This window comes from Schistocerca cancellata, chromosome 3 (assembly GCF_023864275.1).
Source record: "Schistocerca cancellata isolate TAMUIC-IGC-003103 chromosome 3, iqSchCanc2.1, whole genome shotgun sequence".
NCBI lineage: Eukaryota > Metazoa > Arthropoda > Insecta > Orthoptera > Acrididae > Schistocerca > Schistocerca cancellata.
The window spans coordinates 683227163-683252814 of NC_064628.1; the positions used below are offsets into that span (position 1 = coordinate 683227163).

Here is a 25652-nt window from a genome sequence, read left to right on the forward strand (position 1 = left end):
ATTGTCCAAGACGTGTTTTTGTTCCACTACGACGCCCCAGTCAATGGACTGTACTGTACACAGCTAGACATGTTGCTTCTCCGGACTACCAAATTTTGCCTTCCCCCTCCGCCCCTCGCACCTTCTTATTCTCTCGATATGACACCTAGTGATATCTTGTACTTTCCTCCTTCCTGGGTTGAAGAACACATCTCTTCTTCAGTAGACGACGAGGTGGTATTTGAGGTTAACGTTTCCTGGACAGCTTAAATACAAATTGCTGCAACGACAGTCTGGAAATGCCTATTTTATTGGAGGGTGAATATGTACAGAAGGACGAACACGAACCTCTTGATTTTTTTCGAGATTCACATTTTACGACTACCCCTCATATATGCGTAGATGTGGCTGTCGATAATCAAATTTTGCAGTGAGATTCGAGTTCACCAAAAATTCTGGGCCACTACTGTTCAGTGATTCGAGCAGAATAGCTCATCTACGGAAGTAACTTACAAAGACATTTGCGTGATGCTAACAAAGCGATGCCGATACTCCTAGTGAACTGGTGTGCTGGCATTTCACTTCACAAAGTAGCTCCGCGTTCCTAGCAGACGCTCTGCAGGCGGGCCGTCAACCCAGACACCTCAGATTGCGTAACAAGAAGAGCGCTGCAACGCGTTACAGCTCTTGACGTCATTCCGAGTGCCTTTCACTTGCTCCGCGTAACGCAGGGCGCAGAGCGCGACGGAGCAACAGCCCAGTAACTCGACGGAGCGACGCCTGCTGACCGGAAAGCGTAGTGCGGCCACACTATTTGTCTGCACGCGAAACTCGGCGGCCAAAGAATGTCACCAACACAAGTATGGAGCTAAAAAGCACGTGGACTGGATGAGGAGCCAAGTGGAAATTTCAGTATCCAGCAAGGATGTGGCTGAGCAAACGGCAGTCATTACACTCAACGTGCAAACGTGAAGGAAAGCCAGGTGTCAAAAATTGGCAACATTTTACAGAAGCTCGAAATTCTGCATGGACTTCAATATGAAATGATTGTAATAGTGTCCACAACGAAACACTGTCACGAAATCTAACAGAAAATCCAGAGAGATCCTGGTCGTACGCCCGCGTAAAACGTTCAATAAGTAATGCAGCACATATTTTTCTCGGCCAATTTCGGGTGAAAAAACGCAGAATTTCTTGTCGAACATCGTGGAATAATTCCGCAGCGGCCCCTGTAGTTTCATGAAGTTCCGAGTAGCGGCGGCGCTTCAAAATGTTCCAAGTAGAAAGTTGAAATTGACTTTCTTTGGTCGGAAAACCATAGTATCGCCGATATTCACAGGTACTTGCAGAATGTCTACGGAGACCTGGCGGTGAACAAAAGCTCAATGAGTCGTTGGGCGAGACGCCTCTCATAATTTCAACAAGGTTGCGGCAGACCTGTCCAGTCTCCTGCGTGACGGCCGGCTGCACACAACTATGATTCCTGTAATGCTGTAACGTGCGGACACTCTCACATCCGAGTTGATCTTTTTCTTCTCCATGACAACACAAGGCTTCACAAGAGTCTGCGCAACCGAGAGGAGCTCACAGAGCTTCACTGGATTGTTCTTCCTTATCCACCCTACAGCCCGGATCTCCCACCTTCCGACCTCCATCTATTTGGCCAAGTGAAGGCTGCACTTTGCGGGAAACAGTACGTGGTTGATGGCGAGGTTACTGATGCAGCAACACGTTGGCTTCGACCGCGACCAGTAGTGTGTTCAATGCGGGCATACAAAGCCTCCCAGTGACTTAAGGCCGTCACATTGAACGGAGATTATATTGAAAAGTAGGGTTTTGTAGCCAAAAGAGTGAAGAGTAATTCGGTCTTTTGAAAAAAATGGGTTGCATTACTTCCTCGTATGCTAGCCAACAAACACAATCAATATCAAATGGTTCAAATGGCTCTCAGCACTATGGGACTTAACAGCTGAGGTCATCAGTCCCCTAGAACTTAGAAATACTTAAACCCAACTAACCTAAGGACATCACACACATCCGTGCCAAGGCAGGATTCGAACCTGCGACCGTATCGGTCGCGCGGTTCCAGACTGACGCCCCTAGAACCGCTCGGCCACTCCGGCCCGCACAATCAATATCTTCACTGCGCAGTAGCAGTAGTTATATTACCGGTGATAGCGCCTCTACAGGTTTCCCGAAGAATTCGAATCACAAACAACTGCCAACATGAGTAAAGAGTAGCTATCCTGGGTGTAGCGAGGCAAATTACATCATGTAATGAAGGCAAGTCTTCGGTCCAGGTTGCATAACAGTAAGGTTCCTTCCGGAGTGTGAAGATGTAGTAGTTCCATAATTGGCAATCATATACAACCGTCCGCTCGTCGAAATATCTGTACCTAAAGACTGGAAACTCACACAGGTTACATTAATGCATAAGAAAGGAGTCAAAAGTGGTCCTCTGAATAGTAGACCCATTACCACACAGCATGAATTCAGAAAATATCGTTCTTGTGGAACAACTAGTTCTTTACTCACACGAAGTAATGAGTGCTGTCAACAGGGAGCCTCGCGTGATTTCATATTTCTATATTTCCAGAAGGCTATTGACACGGTTGCGGACAAGCGGCTTCTGATCAAATTGCGTGCCAATGCCATCTCGTTTTCAGTTGTGCGCCTGGATTCGTGATATCCTGTTAGAGTAATCACAGTTCACAGTGATTGACGGAAAGTGATCTAATGAAATAAAAGAGTTATCTGGAGTTCACGAATGAAGTGTTGCAGGCCCTCTGCTGTTCCTTGTCTACGTAAACTATCTGGGAGACTATTTTAGCAGATCAATTATTCAAAATGACAGTCACAATCGCATTATTTATTTTGACGCTAATCGGTTTCAACCCGCGATGGGGTCATCTTCAGGGCATTTTACACCATTAGGTCGCTCGCTGGAGTCGTCACCCTGCCTGTGCACGGCTGGTAACTATCAACTACCTTCGTGTAAATTGCTCTGAAGATGACCCCATCGCGGGTTAAAACTGGTTGGCGGCAGAATAAATAATGCGATTGTGACTGTCATTTTGAATAATTGATTATAAGTAAATTAATCCCTGTTATCTCCGCACAACTATGTTGTCTAATATATATATATATATATATATATATATATATATATATATATCAGCAGAGCACTTAGGTTGTGTACAGATTCGTTTATCGTCTAGTAAACCCTTCAGAATATGAAAACCAAAATGATTTGGGTGAGATATGTTCATGGTGCGAAAAGCGGAGAATGATTCTAAGAAATAAAATTGTGAGATCATCCACATGAATACTAAAAAATAATCTGTTAAACTTAGGTTACAAGATAAATCCCACAAATTTAAAGGTTGACGATTCAGTTAAACACCAATCTAATTACTAATAACTCGAACTGGAACCATCACACAGAAGATGCTGTCGTGAACACGAACCAAAAGCTGCGTTTTATTGGCTGAACACTTACAACGTGCAACAAATCTGCACAAGCTTTCCCGTTCTCTTTTGAAATACTGCTGCGCAATGTGGGATCCTAGCCAGATAAGACTGACGGAGGACACTGAAAAAGGGCGGCTTGCTTTGTATCACTGCGAAGTAGGGGAGAGAGTGTCACGGACATGATACACGAGTTGGGGTGAGATCGTTTCCCGAAATTTCAATCACCAACTTTTTCCTCCGAATGCAAAAATATTTTGTAGGCTCCCATCTACGTAGTGAGAAAATGACCGCTGTAATAAAATAAGAGCAAACAAACCTAACACGGAAAATATTAATTGTTCGTTTTTCTCCCGTACTCGACAGTGGTACTCCAGAGTGGAACCATCGAGAAATAGTCAGAGTGGTTCGATGTATCCTGTACTAATCACTTAAGTGTGAATTTCGTAGCGGTCATGCAGATGTAAATGTACTTCATTTAGTTTAGAGCCATATACATGACATGTGTTTCTGTGGTTGAGGTGAAAAACCGCAATCACCTAAAACAGTGTGGGAAATCGCCGAAATACGGTTTTATTCACATTTTTCTAGATCATATTGAATGAAATTTTAGAGCACGCTTGAATTACTACCTTTCGTAAAACAAATCGATGAGAAAGGTGGACGCAGAGGTCCTAGAAAATCGGGCAACGTCTAAGAATCTATTATAACGTTGACGACATGTCTTGACTTTCTCGTTGTTTTGTGGGTTAACACATCATTCAGAAAGAAAGCATCGATAGCTCGACAGCGAGCAGTAAGAAGTTCTCTTGTGGTCGTCATTCTCCATATCTTCCAGTAGTTAGGCGTTTTAACTGCATTATCACAAAACGTAAAGTAGCTAATAAAGTTCCTCATAAACTGTCCATCACAATTGGAGAAGAACAGTGACGTCCACACTTACAACATTAAACGAAAAGAAGTCGGCCGTCGAAAGTGCTGCTTTTGTAACTGCATATCACTGCCTTTAGAAAAAAAGAGTCGTGAATTGATATTATTTCGTTTCTGTAGACGCACGAACACAAGCACTTTACGCAGTAAATTGCTTCAATAATTGAATCAATTCGACAGTTAATGCAAATGCAGTAGCAACGTAAACAGGCGAACTACCGAAAAGAAGAGTCATCGACGGAGTCATTGGGATACACTACAAGACTGCGTTAAGATCTTTTGTTTTTTCCTTGTAAATTTATGAATTTGTTTTCCATTACTGAAGTTATTCGCTATTGTTATTTTAATCACGTTACTTACAGGAAACTCCATCAGTTCAAGCCTCTCCCCCATCTCTTACTGAACCGTTATACGTACCTTGAAGGGAAAAAAACAACAACAAAAAACGGAGGAGCAGGAAAGTAGATTAATGTTTAGCACCCATCGACGACGAAGACATTAGAGCGCGGAAAAAGAGACATGATTTTGTTCGAATTATAAATACACTCCTGGAAATTGAAATAAGAACACCCTGAATTCATTGTCCCAGGAAGGGGAAACTTTATTGACACATTCCTGGGGTCAGATACATCACATGATCACACTGACAGAACCACAGGCACATAGACACAGGCAACAGAGCATGCACAATGTCGGCACTAGTACAGTGTATATCCACCTTTCGCAGCAATGCAGGCTGCTATTCTCCCATGGAGACGATCGTAGAGATGCTGGATGTAGTCCTGTGGAACGGCTTGCCATGCCATTTCCACCTGGCGCCTCAGTTGGACCAGCGTTCGTGCTGGACGTGCAGACCGCGTGAGAAGACGCTTCATCCAGTCCCAAACATGCTCAATGGGGGACAGATCCGGAGATCTTGCTGGCCAGGGTAGTTGACTTACACCTTCTAGAGCACGTTGGGTGGCACGGGATACATGCGGACGTGCATTGTCCTGTTGGAACAGCAAGTTCCCTTGCCGGTCTAGGAATGGTAGAACGATGGGTTCGATGACGGTTTGGATGTACCGTGCACTATTCAGTGTCCCCTCGACGATCACCAGTGGTGTACGGCCAGTGTAGGAGATCGCTCCCCACACCATGATGCCGGGTGTTGGCCCTGTGTGCCTCGGTCGTATGCAGTCCTGATTGTGGCGCTCACCTGCACGGCGCCAAACACGCATACGACCATCATTGGCACCAAAGCAGAAGCGACTCTCATCGCTGAAGACGACACGTCTCCATTCGTCCCTCCATTCACGCCTGTCGCGACACCACTGGAGGCGGGCTGCACGATGTTGGGGCGTGAGCGGAAGACGGCCTAACGGTGTGCGGGACCGTAGCCCAGCTTCATGGAGACGGTTGCGAATGGTCCTCGCCGATACCCCAGGAGCAACAGTGTCCCTAATTTGCTGGGAAGTGGCGGTGCGGTCCCCTACGGCACTGCGTAGGATCCTACGGTCTTGGCGTGCATCCGTGCGTCGCTGCGGTCCGGTCCCAGGTCGACGGGCACGTGCACCTTCCGCCGACCACTGGCGACAACATCGATGTACTGTGGAGACCTCACGCCCCACGTGTTGAGCAATTCGGCGGTACGTCCACCCGGCCTCCCGCATGCCCACTATACGCCCTCGCTCAAAGTCCGTCAACTGCACATACGGTTCACGTCTACGCTGTCGCGGCATGCTACCAGTGTTAAAGACTGCGATGGAGCTCCGTATGCCACGGCAAACTGGCTGACACTGACGGCGGCGGTGCACAAATGCTGCGCAGCTAGCGCCATTCGACGGCCAACACCGCGGTTCCTGGTGTGTCCGCTTTGCCGTGCGTGTGATCATTGCTTGTACAGCCCTCTCGCAGTGTCCGGAGCAAGTATGGTGGGTCTGACACACCGGTGTCAATGTGTTCTTTTTTCCATTTCCAGGAGTGTATTTGCCGTTTCTTACTAGTGCACAGCTGCTTCCAGGAAAACGACACACATAACATTTTGAAGAGTGGAGGAACTGAGCACAAGATGAGCTTTAGGTGACTGTTCGACATGTTATTATTCGAATGAGGTACTAATTCTGATGATGACTCAGAACAGAAACCTGTAAACTGTAGTAGATCTATCCAATACGATCAACACCACAGTGAATAAAAAAGTCTTTTCCGAATCACAATTCTCGCTCCTGTTTGACGATATAAAAGTAAATCACTGGAAACACTGCAGCCGTGCTAACCGGCGCGTCATCACCTTCTGAGGCTAATGAAGGAGGCAATGGACGTTAAGAAGTGCCGAAAATGTTGATTCCATTATCTGGACTTTTCCTGAGCCTTAGACAGCGTCTGGTATGAAGACCTTGGCTTCACGCTTTTTAATCAAGCGGTTCCAGTGTTGCTCGTCCACCTGTTTCGGACGTATGTTCCAGGTGCGCGTCCAGCATGGGGTTTCTTGGGACCGCAATATCAGTGCTGACTCGCCCACGAGGACTGGTGTTGTGGTCGATGCTCTTCACTCTTTCCACAGTCGACTTGCCAGTCCCAGACATAATATCGTCCACTATGTATGCAGAGGACACGATGGCCTTCGGACGGAGCCTGAACGTCCGGCACAGTCCCGACGCCTCCAAGACTGATCGCACAACCTCCTGGACCCTGAAGTGGCGCCTCGCTTACAAAGCAAGACTAAAGTCAAGCCATTCCCGTCATCCGTCGGATCATCCTAGCCAGCATACAAATCGTCCACCGCCGTGGAAACCCAATGCAGTCGAAGTAAAACTAAGCGTTACCTCGTTGGACGCTGGTTTGACAGGGGGCCATCACGTACAGAAACTCTGAGAGAAGGCGCTAGGCGGATACAGGAGTCTGCATCAGACGCTAAGCCCTGCACCAACATTAACGGAACACCTCCGCTTGGTCCTGTACAAGTAGCTGCTCCGATCTGTGTTGGAGTATGGCGCCATGGTGTGGAGGGACGCCGTGGAGTTAATTGGTTAGTCAGTTACATGTTCCATAGATCGTTTGAACGTTTTCTTCAATCCATATGCTGCCCAGTTTACGGGATGTATACACGTGATTAGTATTGACATTAATGAATATATTATTAAGTCCAACGCATGCAATTCACCTAAAAACTATGTTTTTAAATAAAAATTCGTCCATGGAGTCAGAATTGTCCTGGATCAATAATTTTAGGTTAGATTTAAAACTTGATTTGCTACCTGTGGGTCACTTATTGTTATTGGATAAATGATTAAAACATTTTTTTTACTGCATATTGAACTCCTTTCTGAACCACCGACAGCTTTAATTATGGGTAAAGAAGATCTTTTGATCTAGTGTTGTAAGTATGGACATCACTGTTCTTCCCAAATTGTGATGTATAATTTATGAGGAACTTTATTAACGATTGTACGTATCGTGATAGTGTGGACAAAACTCCTAACTACTTGAAGAGATGGAGAATGGCGACCACAGGTAAACACCTCATATTATTCTTATTGCTCGCTCATGTGATATCGCTGCTTTTCTTTTGAATGATGTGTTAACCCATAGATTATTCCAGAAGATATTATTAAGTGGAAGTATGCAGTATATGTCAGGAGGTTGTTTCGTTCGTTTCCAAGACTAGCAATTATACAAACAGCAAAAGTGGTTGCACTTAATTGTTTTAGCAGCACAGCAATACCGTTCTCCAGTTTTCATCAACGTGTACACTGAAAAATTTGAATCGTCTACTCCTTTTCACGTGATACATCACTTGTTGGTAAGACTATTTGTTGTACAGAAATGAATATAGTGTGTTTTCTCAAAAGTAATCGCGAGTCCATTTTCAGAGAACTACTAAATAGTTCTCTGAAAAACATCATTAAAAATCTCTTATGTTGTATTCTCTGCAATGTAGGTTTTTATAACACTAGTACTGTCTGCAAAAAGTACCTATTCTGCTTCTTAAATGTTAAGCGGGATGTCAGTCACATATTTAACGAATAGGAGTGGACCCCAGTCATTAAAGTTTCTCTCCTTCCAAAACCGAGTTGTTGAGAACTTTTGCATTCAGTTTGTTAAGTATGATTTAAACCAGCTGTGTGTAAAGCAATCAGTTTCATAATTTTTTCTAAGAGAGTAACATGATCTATGTAATAAGACGCCTAGGGAAGACCACAAAAATATGATATTTTATTATTTACGACCTCAAATATTTGGTAAGTGATTGTGTAAATAGCATCCTGTCTAGTAACCCTTCTGTAATCGAAACTTTCATGTATTAAGTAAACTGTTTCTACTTGAACGAAGGCTACTATTGAGTGCATTACTTTGTCGAATATGTTGGAAAAAGTCACCAGTAAGGAAATTAGACGATAAGTCTTTCTTATCACTTTTCATAGAAAGAGGTTTAAATTTGTGTGTTTTAATCATTCTGGAAAAAATTTCTTGGTGAACTGTTGCATTAGATATGTCAGTAACATTAAGGACATAACTTATTAAGTTTGAAGAGCTTTTCAGAATTCTACCAGAAATTCCATCAACACCATATGTGATAATGGTTTTAGAATTCTTAGAATTCTGTTACTTTGAGGGAAGGATGATGTTGCTGCTTCTAATTGCTCACAATTTGGTAAAATGACGTTTTTAATATATTTTCTCTCTTCTTCAACTTAACCTTTGAATATAATGTTTTTGTTGCTACAGTTACAAAGTGATTGCTAAAAATACTTACAACTTCTGAAATATTAATCACAATATTGTCCATTAGTTTCAACTGTTGTAGTATCTTGTACATCCAGTTTTGAATCGCCCCTCCAGGAATTACAAAATGAGTTCACCGTGTATTTCAGTAATATTCGTGCACTGACCGAACCTTTCGGTAATAAATCTTGCAGCACCACTTGAGTTGCTTCGACCTGGTGCAAATCCCAACCACTTGAGCAGTATGCAAGAATCAGTCATGTATGTGTTTTGTACGCTGTCTCACTTATAGATAAGCAACACTTTCCCAGAATTCTCACAACAAAACATACTATTCGCCTCCCCTAAAACCAACCTTACCTGGTCTTTCCATTTCATGTCGTTCTGCGACGTTAAACGTGAATATTTAATCGGTGTGACTGTTTCAAAAAGTACGCCAAAAACTGTGTCTGGACATTACACGATTGCTTTTCCTGCTTGTATGCATAAACTTACATTTTTCTACATTTAGAGCTAGCTGTCATTCATCACACCAAATAGAAATTCTGTCCAAGCCATCCTGTATGCTCCTTCAGTCATTCAACGACAATATTTTCCATACACTACAGCATCATCACTAAAGAGTCGAAGATTGATGCTCACTATGTCCATGAACTCTTGCCATCTTGAACAACGTACTGGGATCTATTACTCACGAAGTCTTAGAACCCTTCTCACATCTGGGAACCTGTTCCGTATGCTCGGACATTCGTTCTCTTTCTGCGGTGTGGCAGTGTCAGACGCTTTTCGGAAATCTAGGAAATGTGCAATCTGCCTGTTGCCCTCCGTCCATGATTCGTAGGTTGTCCTTCAAGAAAAGGGTAAGTTGAGTTTTGCATGAGCGATGATTTCTAAATCCGTGCACATTCTTGGGCAGAAACTTTTCTCTCTCAAGGCAATTTATTGTAGTCGAACTTAGAATGTCAGTCCAAAAAGTTTCTAGACGGGGTTAGTAAAAAAACTGAGAAAAGTTCGGAATTTAATAATATTACAGTTATATAGTAGTATCTTTATATGCGGATGATATTATTCTCTATAATGTAGACTTTCTAGTCCAAATTATAACAGTGGGATGTTGAACTACCGCAGCGTTGCGTTAGGTGTGACGTCGGTGCCATTTCTTAGGTTATATACCAAAAAATAACATATATATTTTTATTTTTAATTTGTCAGCATAAATTTTTCTTCTGTCAGAGCATGATTCTTTCTCTCAGGTATATTATCTTTATTTATCACTTTTACTTATGTGCTTAAGTAAATATGAAATGGGTTGTTGAAGGGTCGCAGTTATTCATGTGCCAACTTTAGATTTTGAACGTGGTGACTAAAATATAGTTGCCGTTAACTGAATTGAATGTAATTTTGTTAATTTTAATTTTATTGATTGCAAAGCAAGGCTCGAGAGAATTTCGATTGTTGCCGTGGAGCGGCCAAGATAGAACTTACTGAACTCATGGAATCTGTATAATTTAAAAAAAAATGAACTTTAACGTAACGTAAATTAATTATCTGTTGCAATTTAAAAAGGTTCTTACAACGAAATCTCTCGCATTTACAGTTACTGTTAACACTGAAAAATAAATTAATACTTCGGCGCGTAATGGCCGAATAGAGGCTGCATGCGAAGATGAGCTTCTCGCAGCGCAAATTACTGAAAAAATGCTTATTAAAAATAATTAGCCACTGCGAGCATTTGAGGTGACAACTATTAAGAGGAAATTCATTTTTTGATAGCAATAACAATTTTATTATTGAATAATACAGAATAACTTACTTAAAATATGTGTAGCCGCTCAATGGCTGCCTTCCGTACAGCAAAACAAAACTGTGTGTGTGTACCATAAAGTACGTCCTTCCTCCCCGGCCGCACAATCGCGTCTCTTTCGATACTTTTTTATTTTCATAGACATTAAATAAAGATGCTACTCTTAAATTATCGCTGCATATCAGTTGTTTCAAGAACATTAACTATATCTTTTACACTAATTATATTCATAAAAGACTTTAACTGCGGTTTACAACCGATAAAAACGTCAATATTTATGTGACGTACCGTCACATAGAGTTGTATCGCACAAAGTAATTACGGGATATTCCGGACAGAGCAGGTACCAAAGGTACCTAAATTTTTATGTTTTTTCTGTAACAGGCAAATATGGGGAAGTCAGGATATAAGTGGCATGAAAATAACATGAAGTAAGCCATAGAAAAAGTCTGACTTCCTGTAATGACAGTCACGGCCGGGAGTGAGAAATATTCATTTCTAAGATGTACGTTGGGTGACAGTAAAGCCTTAGCTTTACATCATGAGCCGCGCAACTGCTACGGTCGCAGGTTCGAATCCTGCCTCGGGCATGGATGTGTGTGATGTCCTTAGGTTATTTAGGTTTAAGTAGTACTAAGTTCTAGGGGACTGATGACCATAGATGTTAAGTCCCATTGTGCTGACAGCCATTTGAACCTTTACATCATGAAAACAATTTGGCCACGAAGCCTGTTATAGGATATATATATATATATATATATATATATATATATATATATATATATATATATATATATATATAACAGTGATGAACAGGAAACATATTTTAGGGTAAATGAAATCTTCAAAACAGACATGGCTGACTCGCGGCCGTGCATTCCCTGGAGCGACTAGCCTTTTATGTTTCGTGTCTTGCACTGTCAATGATATTTTGTAGCTGACCAAGAGGCCTTTAATTGACTAGCTCCGCACAACACGTTTTCCCCGTAATGCTTAATACATATTGTATCTTTATTCTAAATTTATGTAGATAATGTCTTGAAGAAATTTAGGTAGAACTGTTTCAATTATTTTAATTTGCTGGTTTATTTAAAATTATTTAATTTAAAAATTTTAAGAAGGCCAATGTTGTCTTATTTGATGAATGAATTTGAGGTTATTGTTATTATAATCCAACGGCTCTCATTCACAGTTTTGAACGCCTTCATATTTGTAGTGTTAAATCAACTTCAATTTTCTCAACTATTTTTCAAAGGAGCCCCGTTCTTAAAAAATATATTGTTGTCCAAGGATAAAATATGTTGGTTAAAGGGGGCATGGTCCTTCCTTGTCATTTCCTTTATCCGGCTAATACCCGATTTCAGAGGAAGAAACGAAACTGTAATGTAATCTCGTTGTGGCGTACCACAATGTTTCTACTGACTCGGTCGATGACTCTTCTTCCGCGTAGTTCAGCTGTTTACGTCGCCACTACATCTTCATTAACTGCTGTCGTATTTCGATTAGTCAAGCAAGTGACTGCGTCAACTTCTTGTGCTCGTGCATCTACCGGAACGAAGTAGTATCAGATGCTTCTTCTGAAGGCAACACTCCTGTCTGGAGCCGTCTGAGTGTGGAAAAACTGGAAATAAGGAGCCGCAGCTGTTGCGTGATTTCCTAGAACACTGCTTTCTCGTCAAAATAAGAAAAAATGTAATAATTCAAGCAGACTCTGAAATTTTGCTGGCCTTGTGATCCTGAAAAAGAACGTATACAGCACAAATTACGTAGCGAGCTTACGTCGAACAATAGGTTTTGTGTTTTTTTTTCTTCATCAATCTACTGACTGGTTTGATGCGGCCCGCCACGAATTCCTCTCCTGTGTGCTAATCTCTGCATCTCAGAGTAGCACTTGCAACCTACGTCGTGAATTATTTGCTTGACGTATTCCAATCTCTGTCTTCCTCTACAGTTTTTGCCCTCTACAGCTCCCTCTAGTACCATGGAAGTCATTCCCTCATGTCTTAGCAGATGTCCTATCATCCTGTCCCTTCTCCTTATCAGTGTTTTCCACATATTCCTTTCCTCTCCGATTCTGCGTAGAACCACCTCATTCCTTACCTTATCAGGCCACCTAATTTTCAATATTCGTCTATAGCACCACATCTCAAATGCTTCGATTCTCTTCTGTTCCGGTTTTCCCACAGTCCATGTTTCACTACCATACAATCCTGTACTCCAGACGTATATCCTCAGAAATTTCTTCCTCAAATTAAGGCCGGTATTTGATATTAGTAGACTTCTCTTGGCCAGAAATGCGTCTTTTGCCATAGCGAGTCTGCTTTTGATGTCCTCCTTGCTCCTTCCGTCATTGGTTATTTTATTGCCCAGGTAGCAGAATTCCTTAACTTCATTGACTTCGTGACCATCAATCCTGATGTTAAGTTTCTCGCTGTTCTCATTTCTACTACTCATTACCTTCGTCTTTCTCCGATTTACTCTCAAACCATACTCTGTACTCATTAGACTGTTCATTCCGTTCAGCAGATCATTTAATTCTTCTTCACTTTCACTCAGGATAGCAATGTCATCAGCGAATCGTATCATTGATATCCTTTCACCTTGTATTTTAATTCCACTCCTGAACCTTTCTTTTATTTCCATCATTGCTTCCTCGATGTACAGATTAAAGAGTAGGGGCGAAAGGCTACAGCCTTTTCTTACACCCTTCTTAATACGAGCACTTCGTTCTTGATCGTCCACTCTTATTATTCCCTCTGGGTTGTTGTACATATTGTATATGACCCGTCTCTGCCTATAGCTTACCCCTACTTTTTTAGAATCTCGAACAGCTTGCACCATTTTATATTGTCGAACGCTTTTTCCAGGTCGACAAATCCTATGAAAGTGTCTCGATTTTTCTTTAGCCTTGCTTCCATTATTAGCCGTAACATCAGAATTGCCTCTCTCGTCCCTTTGCTTTTCCTAAAGCCAAACTGATCGTCACCTAGCGCATTCTCAATTTTCTTTTCCATTCTTTTGTATATTATTCTTGTAAGCTGCTTCGATGCATGAACAGTTAAGCTGATTGTGCGATAATTCTCGCACTTGTCAGCTCTTGCCGTCTTCGGAATTGTGTGGATGATGCTTTTCCGAAAGTCAGATGGTATATCGCCAAACTCATATATTCTACACACCAACTTGAATAGTCGTTTTGTTGCCACTTCCCCCAATGATTTTAGAAATTCTGATGGAATGTTATGTATCCCTTCTGCCTTATTTGACCGTAAGTCCTCCAAAGCTCTTTTAAATTCCGATTCTAATACTGGATCCCCTATCTCTTCTAAATCGACTCCTGTTTCTTCTTCTATCACATCAGACAAATCTTCACCCTCATAGAGGCTTTCAATGTATTCCTTCCACCTATCTGCTCTCTCCTCTGCATTTAACAGTGGAATTCCCGTTGCACTCTTAATGTTACCACCGTTGCTTTTAATGTCACCAAAGGTTGTTTTGACTTTCCTTTATGCTGAGTCTGTCCTTCCGACGATCATATCTTTTTCGATGTCTTCACATTTTTCCTGCAGCCATTTCGTCTTAGCTTCCCTGCACTTCCTATTTATTTCATTCCTCAGCGACTTGTATTTCTGTATTCCTGATTTTCCCGGAACATGTTTGTACTTCCTCCTTTCATCAATCAACTGAAGTATTTCTTCTGTTACCCATGGTTTCTTCGCAGCTACCTTCTTTGTACCTGTGTTTTTCTTCCCAACTTCTGTGATGGCCCTTTTTAGAGATTTCCATTCCTCTTCAACTGTACTGCCTACGGCGCTATTCCTTATTGCTGTATCTATAGCGTTAGAGAACTTCAAACGTATCTCGTCATTCCTTAATACTTCCGTATCCCACTTCTTTGCGTATTGATTCTTCCTGACTAATGTCTTGAACTTCAGCCTACTCTTCATCACTACTATATTGTGATCTGAGTCTATATCTGCTCCTGGGTACGCCTTAAATCCAGTATCTGATTTCGGAATCTCTGCCTGACCATGATGTAATCTAATTAAAATCTTCCCGTGTCTCCCGGCCTTTTCCGAGTATACCTCCCCCTCTTGTGATTCTTGAACGGGGTATTCGCTATTACTAGCTGAAACTTGTTACAGAACTCAATTAGTCTTTCTCCTCTTTCATTCCTTGTCCCAAGCCCATATTCTCCTGTAACCTTTTCTTCTACTCCATTCCCTACAACTGCATTCCAGTCGCCCATGACTATTCGATTTTCGTCCCCCTTTACATACTGCATTACCCTTTCAATATCCTCATACACTTTCTCTATCTGTTCATCTTCAGCTTGCGACGTCGGCATGTATACCTGAACTATCGTTGTCGGTGTTGGTCTGTTGTCGATTCTGATTAGAACAACCCGGTCACTGAACTGTTCACAGTAACACGCCCTCTGCCCTACCTTCCTATTCATAACGAATCCTACACCTGTTATACCATTTTCTGCTGCTGTTGATATTACCCGATACTCATCTGACCAGAAATCCTTGTCTTCCTTTACTTCACTTCACTGTCCCCTACTATATCTAGATTGAGCCTTTGCGCTTCCCTTTTCAGATTTTCTATTTTCCCTACCACGTTCAAGCTTCTGACATTCCAATCCCCGACTCGTAGAACGTTATCCTTTCGTAGATTATTCAATCTTTTTCTCATGGTAACCTCCCCCTTGGCAGTCCCCTCCCGGAGATCCGAATGGGGGACAATTCCGGAATCTTTTGCCAATGGAGAGATCATCATGACACTTCTTCAATTACAGGCCACATGTCCTGTGGATACACGTTACGTGTCTTTAATGCAGTGGTTTTCATTGCCTTCTGCAGCCTCATGTCGTTGATCATTGCTGATTCTTCCGCCTTTAGGGGCAATTTCCCACCCCTAGGACAAGAGAGTGCCCTGAACCTCTATCCACTCCTCCGCCCTCTTTGACAAGGCCGTTGGCAGAATGAGGGTGACTTCTTATGCCGGAAGTCTTCGGCCGCCAATGCTGATTATTTATCAAAATTTAGGCAGTGGCGCGGATCGAACCCTGGACCGAAGACGTTTTGATTATGAATCAAAGGCGCTACCCTTAGTCCACGGGTGGACTAGGAAAATGAAATAAAGATTTCAAGACTTCAGAAAACTTCTAGTTGCATGCCTTATTTGTGGATTTTTTAATGTACACTCCTGGAAATGGAAAAAAGAACACATTGACACCGGTGTGTCAGACCCACCATACTTGCTCCGGACACTGCAAGAGGGCTGTACAAGCAATGATCACACGCACGGCACAGCGGACACACCAGGAACCGCGGTGTTGGCCGTCGAATGGCGCTAGCTGCGCAGCATTTGTGCACCGCCGCCGTCAGTGTCAGCCAGTTTGCCGTGGCATACGGAGCTCCATCGCAGTCTTTAACACTGGTAGCATGCCGCGACAGCGTGGACGTGAACCGTATGTGCAGTTGACGGACTTTGAACGAGGGCGTATAGTGGGCATGCGGGAGGCCGGGTGGACGTACCGCCGAATTGCTCAACACGTGGGGCGTGAGGTCTCCACAGTACATCGATGTTGTCGCCAGTGGTCGGCGGAAGGTGCACGTGCCCGTCGACCTGGGACCGGACCGCAGCGACGCACGGATGCACGCCAAGACCGTAGGATCCTACGCAGTGCCGTAGGGGACCGCACCGCCACTTCCCAGCAAATTAGGGACACTGTTGCTCCTGGGGTATCGGCGAGGACCATTCGCAATCGTCTCCATGAAGTTGGGCTACTGTCCCGCACACCGTTAGGCCGTCTTCCGCTCACGCCCCAACATCGTGCAGCCCGCCTCCAGTAGTGTCGCGACAGGCGTGAATGGAGGGACGAATGGAGACGTGTCGTCTTCAGCGATGAGAGTCGCTTCTGCCTTGGTGCCAATGATGGTCGTATGCGTGTTTGGCGCCGTGCAGGTGAGCGCCATAATCAGGACTGCACACGACCGAGGCACACAGGGCCAACACCCGGCATCATGGTGTGGGGAGCGATCTCCTACACTGGCCGTACACCACTGGTGATCGTCGAGGGGACACTGAATAGTGCACGGTACATCCAAACCGTCATCGAACCCATCGTTCTACCATTCCTAGACCGGCAAGGGAACTTGCTGTTCCAACAGGACAATGCACGTCCGCATGTATCCCGTGCCACCCAACGTGCTCTAGAAGGTGTAAGTCAACTACCCTGGCCAGCAAGATCTCCGGATCTGTCCCCCATTGAGCCTGTTTGGGACTGGATGAAGCGTCGTCTCACGCGGTCTGCACGTCCAGCACGAACGCTGGTCCAACTGAGGCGCCAGGTGGAAATGGCATGGCAAGCCGTTCCACAGGACTACATCCAGCATCTCTACGATCGTCTCCATGGGAGAATAGCAGCCTGCATTGCTGCGAAAGGTGGATATACACTGTACTAGTGCCGACATTGTGCATGCTCTGTTGCCTGTGTCTATGTGCCTGTGGTTCTGTCAGTGTGATCATGTGATGTATCTGACCCCAGGAATGTGTCAAAAAAGTTTCCCCTTCCTGGGACAATGAATTCACGGTGTTCTTATTTCAATTTCCAGGAGTGTATTTTTGTGCAATCGAAAAATGTCATAGTACTTTCCTATCCACGGCTATGTTCCCTGTTCTTTTAGTTTTCTACTTACAGTTTCTTCGACAACGCGATCACAAGAAAATCATCAGTTTTATGGTATATGGATGTAATCCTTAGCGAGAACCGCAATTTTTTACACAGCAAGTCTCGTGTATTTCTGGGAGTTAGGCACAGGTGATGCAGTTATGTGCATCATCTCCGTCTCTGGTGTACACTCCTGGGTAGCCGGATAAGTTAAAGCAAAGCTCCTAAGACGGGGAGGTGCAGCCGGCCGTTGTGGCCGAGCGGTTCTAGGCGCTTCAGTCTGGAACCGTTCGACCGCTACGGCCGCAGGTTCGAATCCTGCCTCGGGTATGGATGTGTGTAATGTCCTTATGTTAGTTAGTTTTAAGTAGTTCTGCCCGCATCTCGTGGCCGTGCGGTAGCGTTCTCGCTTCCCACGCCCGGGTTCCCGGGTTCGATTCCCGGCGGGGTCAGGGATTTTCTCTGCCTCGTGATGGCTGGGTGTTGTGTGGTGTCCTTAGGTTAGTTAGGTTTAAGTAGTTCTAAGTTCTAGGGGACTTATGACCACAGCAGTTGAGTCCCATAGTGCTCAGAGCCATTTGACCCATTTTTTTTAAAGTAGTTCTAAGTCTAGGGGACTTATGACCTGAGCTGTTAAGTCGCATAGTGCTCAGAGCCATTTGAACCATTTCAGCAGGGGGGAGGTACGCCGGCCCCGGATCGAATCTGCCCGGCGAATTAATGACGAAAGTCGGTGTTCCGGGTCGAAGGAGGTAGCGCAGTGGTTAGCACAATGGACTCGCATTCGGGAGGACGACGGTTCGCACCCTCGTCCGGTCATCCTGATTTAAGTTTTCCGGGATTTCTCTGAATCGCTTAAGGCAAATGCCAGAATGGTTTCTTTGAAAGGGCATGGCCGATTTTTAGGTGGTATCACTGACCCCATCATGTGAATGCCGAACTGGTACCGAAGTCCCTCCTCAGTTACATGATTCGCAACAATTTAGAAAATTTTCGTTCACTTTCACGGGACGGACACTACACAAAGACAGTTAGGGTACACATATTCCGTCCCAGCGAGGTAACGGGCTAGCGACCAAGAAGAGCATCCGGCCACATTTTAAATTAAACATGACAATCCGTTAATAACCTTGCCGACATTGCGCCTGTGCTGGGCAAAGTCACAAGAAAGAGAAAACGTAGAATATCTCTCTCTTCGGTTTCAAACATACAGTTCCGTCAAGTAGCAGATAATGTGTACAGTGTGGAAGAGGAACGCGATAGTATCTCTCTTTCTGTAGCACTTAAATAAGCTATGCTTATTGCATCACGTTTCTTGCAGGATTACAGCTGCGTGTCACGCGGGGCACTGTACATTACATTTCACCTTAAGCGTGACCTTCTTAATCTCCCTTCATTTCCACAATTCAGCTTTAACAAGTCAGTCACAAACTGAAGAGCAATCACTACAGTCATGCACAAGATACTGTCACATCTGATACATTGCGTTCACCAGTAGAAAGAAGTCACTGTGAAATCAAGTCCCCCCCCCTCCCCCGCTTTCACTTCATCTACTTAATCTCCTCCCCCACATCAATAATCCTCTACCCCTTATCTACTAATATCTTTGATTCATTCCTGTTAACCCTTGTGTGTACCATTCCCTCATTCACTCCCTCATTCACTATACACCCATCCCCCCTCCTCACTTACCCACCCATCCCCCACTTTTTTCCCCATTTTTATATCATTGTACGCTTGACCTTTTATGACAATCATTGGAATCAACAATAAAACAACAAAATATTTACTCAATTAGTAATGAAAGGTATTTTGATGTTCGTTTTAGTGCGTTTTTTAACAAAAAGTGTAAGTAGGCTGTTTAGGTTTTTATGTTGGTAACGCCACGTAGCGCTCTATATGAAAATCACTGACTGTGCTGTGTGAAGTCTGTGGCTGGTTGGCATTGTTGGAATATTCGCTACTGTAGTGTTGGGCAGTTGGATGTGAATAGCGCGTAGCGTTGCGCAGTTGGAGGTAGAGATGGGCAAACTGAAACAGATAACTGTTTCGAAACAAATGAATCAATACAATGTAATGTTTCGAAACGCTGTTTCGAAACAGTGAAACAGTTTGTGTTTTGTAATAGTACTGGAGGCAGGAACAAACTGCAGAAACAACGGATACGCTGCTGGGATTCCCAAATTTCGTTAGTATGGATAATATATACCCGGCCTGCTAATATTCATGCACACATTGTGGAGAATAGGCACATTGACTATAGACTCATGAATAAAGCCACATAAATCGAAAAAATAACGAAATATAAGAGAAAAAATTTTTGTTCCTCAAGGTGTTTCAAATCATTACTATAAATCCATCATGCTTCCCAGCCCTTCCCGTTCACCATTACATCATCAATGATCCGTCACTCACATTGCTTGAAAGTACATCCAATTTATGTATATGTCTAAAAACTGCCACTCTACGCCTTTTCTAATTCAAAATGTTGTAGGTTTACTTGAGTTTTTTTAATGTGATTACTGTACATGAACAGAGAAGCATATTTTATAGGAGATGTGTAATTTAACTGAATGTTTTTCACACTTTTATTATTTTGAATGCGAATAGTGTGCTTTATTTTATTGTTTGTTAGTGTCTATAAAGCATATATTACGCCATTTCGGAATAGAGCAGTCAATTAGAAACGAAACTTTATTTCCGGAAATCTTAAGCATCAAGCTGTTGTGTGTCAAAATGATTTCGACACTCTTGAAAGAGTTTGATGAAGTAGTATGTTAAACGTATTTCCGTATCTGTGCCGTGCCCGACTCTCGTCCGAGACAAAGTGAAATGAAGCATCACTGTTTCGATACAGTTAGTCCGTCCAAGCACAAGTGGACTGAAACAGCGTTATTTTGAAACAACGATACAGTTTATGTGGCTGGCTCGAGATCGAATCTGGTCCCTTTATCCGACAGAGTGCGGAATGAAACACCACTGTTTAGAAACAATGAAACAGTTCCACGTATCGATACACTGTATCGAAACATAGAAACAGTGGCCAAGTCTAGTTGGAGGTGAGCCGCCAGCAGTGGTGGATGTGGGAGAGAGATAGCAGAATTTTGAGAGCGGACGATCTTGACGTGCGTCCATCAGAAAGAGTAAATTTGTAATATTGGATATCATGAACTGATATATATATATGATGACTTTTGAACATTATTAAGGTAAATACATTGTTTGTTGTCTATCAAAATCTTTCATTTGCTAACTATGCCTATCAGTAGTTAGTGCCTTCAGTAGTTTGAATCTTTTATTTAGCTGGCAGTATTGGCGCTCGCTGTATTGCAGTAGTTTGAGTAACGAAGATTTTTGTGAAGTTAGTGATTCATGAAAGGTATAGATTATTGTTAGTCAGGGCCATTCTTTTGTAGGGATTATTGAAAGTCAGATTCCGTTGCGCTAAAAATATTGTGTGTCAGTTTTGTGATGATCAGAATAAGTAAAGAGAGAAATGTCTGAGTACGTTCAGTTTTGCTCAGCTGTTTGAAAATCAAATAACGTAAGGGGTTAAGCAGCACAGTAATTCATTAATTTTTCTAAGGGGATGTTTCAAAAGGTACGATGATCTATGTAGTTGTAGCAGAAACAAAGTATTTTACCGCAAACCTACCATGTCGGCATGCTATTGACGAAAATCTCCATAAAATATTGATTCATTTCGACTTCTAATTTGTGTCCCACATTTTAATTTTGAAAATCTAGTCGCCCTATTACTTCCTATAACAAGGTACTTTATCTTAGAAAATAAATTTACAGTTACAGCTGTTGTGCAAAACCGCGCGGGTTAGCCGAGCGGTCTTGGGCGCTGCAGTCACGGACTGCGCGGCTGGTCCCGGCGGAGTTTCGAGTCCTCCCTGGGGCATGGTTGTGTGTGTGTTTGTCCTTAGGATAATGTAGGTTAAGTAGTGTGTAAGCTTAGGGACTGATGACCTTAGCAGTTAAGTCCCATAAGATTTCACACACATTTGAACATTTTTTTTGTTGTGCAAAATAACGACTGTTTTACATTATTCATTTAATTTTGTGTTGATCTGAACTGTCTCTGTGCAGTTCAGTACAGACTGTGTGCATGTCTTGTCATTTCCTGGAAATTTGCTGACGTACACTATACGCACTTAGAAAATAGTTGAAACGAGGATGAAATGAAAAAAATTTGCAAGCAGACATAACTCAAAACACCGAATAGGTATTTCCTGGTACGAATATGCGTTAACTCTCGCGTGTCACGTCGAAGCCTGAGGCACGTGATCAGGTAAGGGCAAGTCCAGCGTACGGGACCCGGCGAGCGGCGCGCGCCACTTTGCTTCTGTTACACTCACAAATCGATGGTTTGACGTCAGCGCCCAGCAGCCTGCACTTAGGGTAATTACTGGACGACTAGACAAAAAGCCCGTTCTACGGCAGCAGAGTGACTGGAGCGAACTATCACTACTACAAAACTAGTCGCAACTCTAATGTGTGTGACAAACACTGTAATTAAACACCATCGCTCAATGTTTTGCACCATTGTACAAAGCGTTTAGTTAAAATTATCAGAGTGAAGCTTCCTGTCCAGTTTTGTGTTGTATTTTTTTTTTCTTCGACGTTAAACAGATCATCTGCATTATACTCCGCAAGCGCCTAATGGTGTCTGGCGGAGGGTACTTTTTGAACCACTATCTGAGCCCTGCAATCCTGTTCAAGTCGCGAATAGCGCATGGGAAGAATGTTTTTTCGGTAAGCCTCTGTAATGGCTTTAATTTCTTAAATTTTCTCCTCATGGTCGTTACGCGAGACGTATGTGCAGGAAAGTAAATATGCTGTCCGACTCTTCCCGGAAACTGCTGTCTCGAAATGTCAACAGTAAGTCTCTCCGTGATGAACAGCGCCTCTCTTGTAACGTCTACCAATGGAGTATGTTGAGCATCTCCGTAACGCTCTCGTGCAGACTAAACGATCCCTTGACGAAACATGCGGCTCTTCGTTGGATGTTCTCCATCTCTTCTGTCAGTCCTATCTGGTAGAGATCCCAGACAGATGAACAATACTCAACAATCGGTCCTTGAGATTGTTCTATGAATCTGAGTCTGGCATTTGCTTTTCCCGCTGTTTGTTTTATAGGTCATTCCATTTAAAGTCGCTCTCGATAGTTACTCCTAGATACTTTACGGCAGAGACTAGCAGTTCCAGGGGTTTGTCACCTATAATGTAGCTATACAGTAGTGAATTTCTTTTCCTATCTTAGAATGCTCATTTTTTTTTATCAAAATAGATTGCCTGGAGACAATAAACAGACAACCAGTAGGGAAACAAATTCTTTATACTCTTTTTAGGGTCCCGTTCCTCAATCGCTAAAACCTGAACCCTTACAGGATCAGTTTATTGTCCGTCTGTGTGTCTGTCCGACCGTTGAAAGCCCTTTTTTTTCAGGAACGTGTAGACGTATTAAGTTGAAATTAATGTCGTATACTAAGGGCTATTGTCCCTTGGTGGTGTAAAACATAGAAGCTTCTAAGTCAAAGCAGTCAAAAAATACGGCAGTTTATGTCAAATAGTTTGATGTAATCTCAATCATCGAAACCTGTACGATACTTACCTTTGGGCTAGAATCATGAAATTTGTCAAGAGGCAAGGTTTCACGCCACAACCAAAGGAAAAATTTCGAAAATTGTTAATAACTCTCGTGTTATGAGAGTGTGGCAACGGCCTTGCCGCAGTGGTTACACCAGTTCCCGTCAGATCACCGAAGTTAAGAGCTATCGGGCGTGGCCGGTACTTGGATGGGTGACCATCCAGGCCGCCATGTGCTGTTGCCATTTTTCTGGGTGCTCTCGGCCTTGTGATGCCAAATGAGGAGCTACTCGACTGAATAGTAGCGGCTCCGGTCAAAGAAAACCATCATAACGATTGGGAGGTCGGTATGCTGACCACACGCCCTCCTATCCGCATCCTCAAATGAGGATGACACGGCGGTCGGATGGTCCCGACGGGCCACTAAGGTAGTAAGCCGTTTAAAGGGTACTGCGGTTTGAAGATTCGTGAAAAGCTAATCGTTCTTGTTAGTATCTGTTATTATTTTAATAACATTTCGACGATTAAAACCTACAGAAGAATATAAAAAAAATAAACTCAGAAATGACCAAGCTACACCCTAGCGTAGGAGGTAGGAACACCATGTTATGGTTAACTCCGCACAGGGTTCCATTCCTGATGTATCTAGATTTTATTTTAACTTCCACTCTTTTCTAAAAGATTGTGAGTGTTTCTTACGAAACACTTGATCTTATGTAAATGTAAGTACGTTATCTGTCAGGAGAGAGTTTGTTCGATTTGGTAAGCTGTTGTCCTTACTGACTGGACATACATCTTCCTTTTTTTGTCTTATTGCATATTCACGGATACTGAAGATTTCATTTATGTATACCACAGACAGAACGTAAATAGCGTATGGACAAGGGAGGAAAAGTGCATTTTGATAGAGCTAACGCAGAAATTTGAGCGTGTCCATTTTCGTGAACCAGCTGTGTGGTTTGTGAGCAAAATAAGGGCGACAACTGCCGCTGGAGAGTGCTGAGGTTCTGCAATATCACGTTAACCAGATTGTCCCGTATGCCGACGGCGTTCTCTCTCGTGACGGTGGATATCCCGCATGCGTGGATGTCAACGTTAGCTGCCTCGTCCAGTGAGCCACGGCTTTAGTATTTGCCACATATCTCTCCCGTCGCCGATTTTCTAGAGAACCTACTGATTTCTTACATTATCAGTCCATTTAATTTTCAAGATCCTTCTGTCACACCACATCTTATACGCTCCGATTCTCTCCTTCGTTTTTTACTGTAGGCCTAGTCCATGATTCACTGCTCCAAACATATATCCTCAGAACTTTATTTCCAAAGACATGTTTTGATGTTGGCATATTCTTCCAGCGACAATGGTCTCTTTGTTTGTGCTAGTTCACTTGCATATATCTGGCTTCGTCCTTTATGCGTTATTTTGCTTCCAACGTAGGAAGATTCCTTCACGTCATCCACAGTTTGATATGTTTTTATTTTGATGTTAAATTCATCGTGAATGTAATTTCTGCTATTCCTCATTACATACGTGTTTCTTCGCTTTACTGTCAGCCGACATTTTGTACTCATTATTCTTTTCATTCAACTGTTTCTATAGTTCATCACTTTGCCTGACGACAGCCATGCCATCAGCTAATCCTGTCATTGTTATTTTCACCTTGAACCTCAATCTTACGTATGACCTTCTTTCCTTTTGCTTGTGAGCTGGTGTTGGTGTACGCATTTCTCACATCTCTCTCACAAAACGTGCTACATCTGCCTTTCCTTCCATAAATCTCTCTTCATTGGAAATACGGCATGTAAGTTCCAGATTCTTCGTACCATCGTTAGCATACCTGTCTTGCAAATGGAACTGTCAACAACAGTATGGCATGGATGTATGGATTGCCGTAGCGGAGAGCTGCACCTACATGCGCCAGCATGGCGGGTAGCTGGCGTGTTTGGCATGTCACAGTTATGGCTCTGACGTCAATCGACCAGCGATGCATTATCTCCGGTGAGAAGTCAGATCCAACAGCAATCAGTACTAACGTTACACAAAGCTTTTACGCACCGACAAAGCTGGTGGCACAGGTCATGCAATAGGTAGTTCTGCGACGTTAACAAGAGATGTTTAATAAACCAGTATCTTGAGACGAGAAGAGATTTTCTTACTTTTCCTAGACATACTCCATGAGTCGAACAACTGGGAAAGGTAAAAGTGTGTACCGTACCATTAAGTAAATCATAATTTGATCTTCCTTACAAAATAGCGTGAAAATCGTAGATATACATCAGAGAGACATGAACGGAATACTGTAAAATATTTATTTATATACAAAATACATTTTCCACTTCTAGTATTATAATAGGAAGTGATTCACTTAGATATTCGGTTTTACAAAATTAAATAATTCTTTAAAGTGTTGAAAATTGACAACATGAGTGAAATATATTATTTCTACCACAGCTGATTTGGAAACCCCATGTTAAAAAAATTGAAAAACGGACC

The 25652-nt window shown here is 42.9% G+C and overlaps 1 protein-coding gene and 1 pseudogene across 1 annotated transcript in view; both read left to right on the forward strand.

Annotated features, from left to right (window-relative positions):
• LOC126175665 (ABC transporter G family member 20) overlaps positions 1-25652 on the forward strand; it is a 779392-nt gene that overhangs the window by 182345 nt on the left and 571395 nt on the right. The gene's annotated exons all lie outside the window — the stretch shown is intronic.
• On the forward strand, positions 23287-23404 carry LOC126177874 (5S ribosomal RNA; annotated as a pseudogene).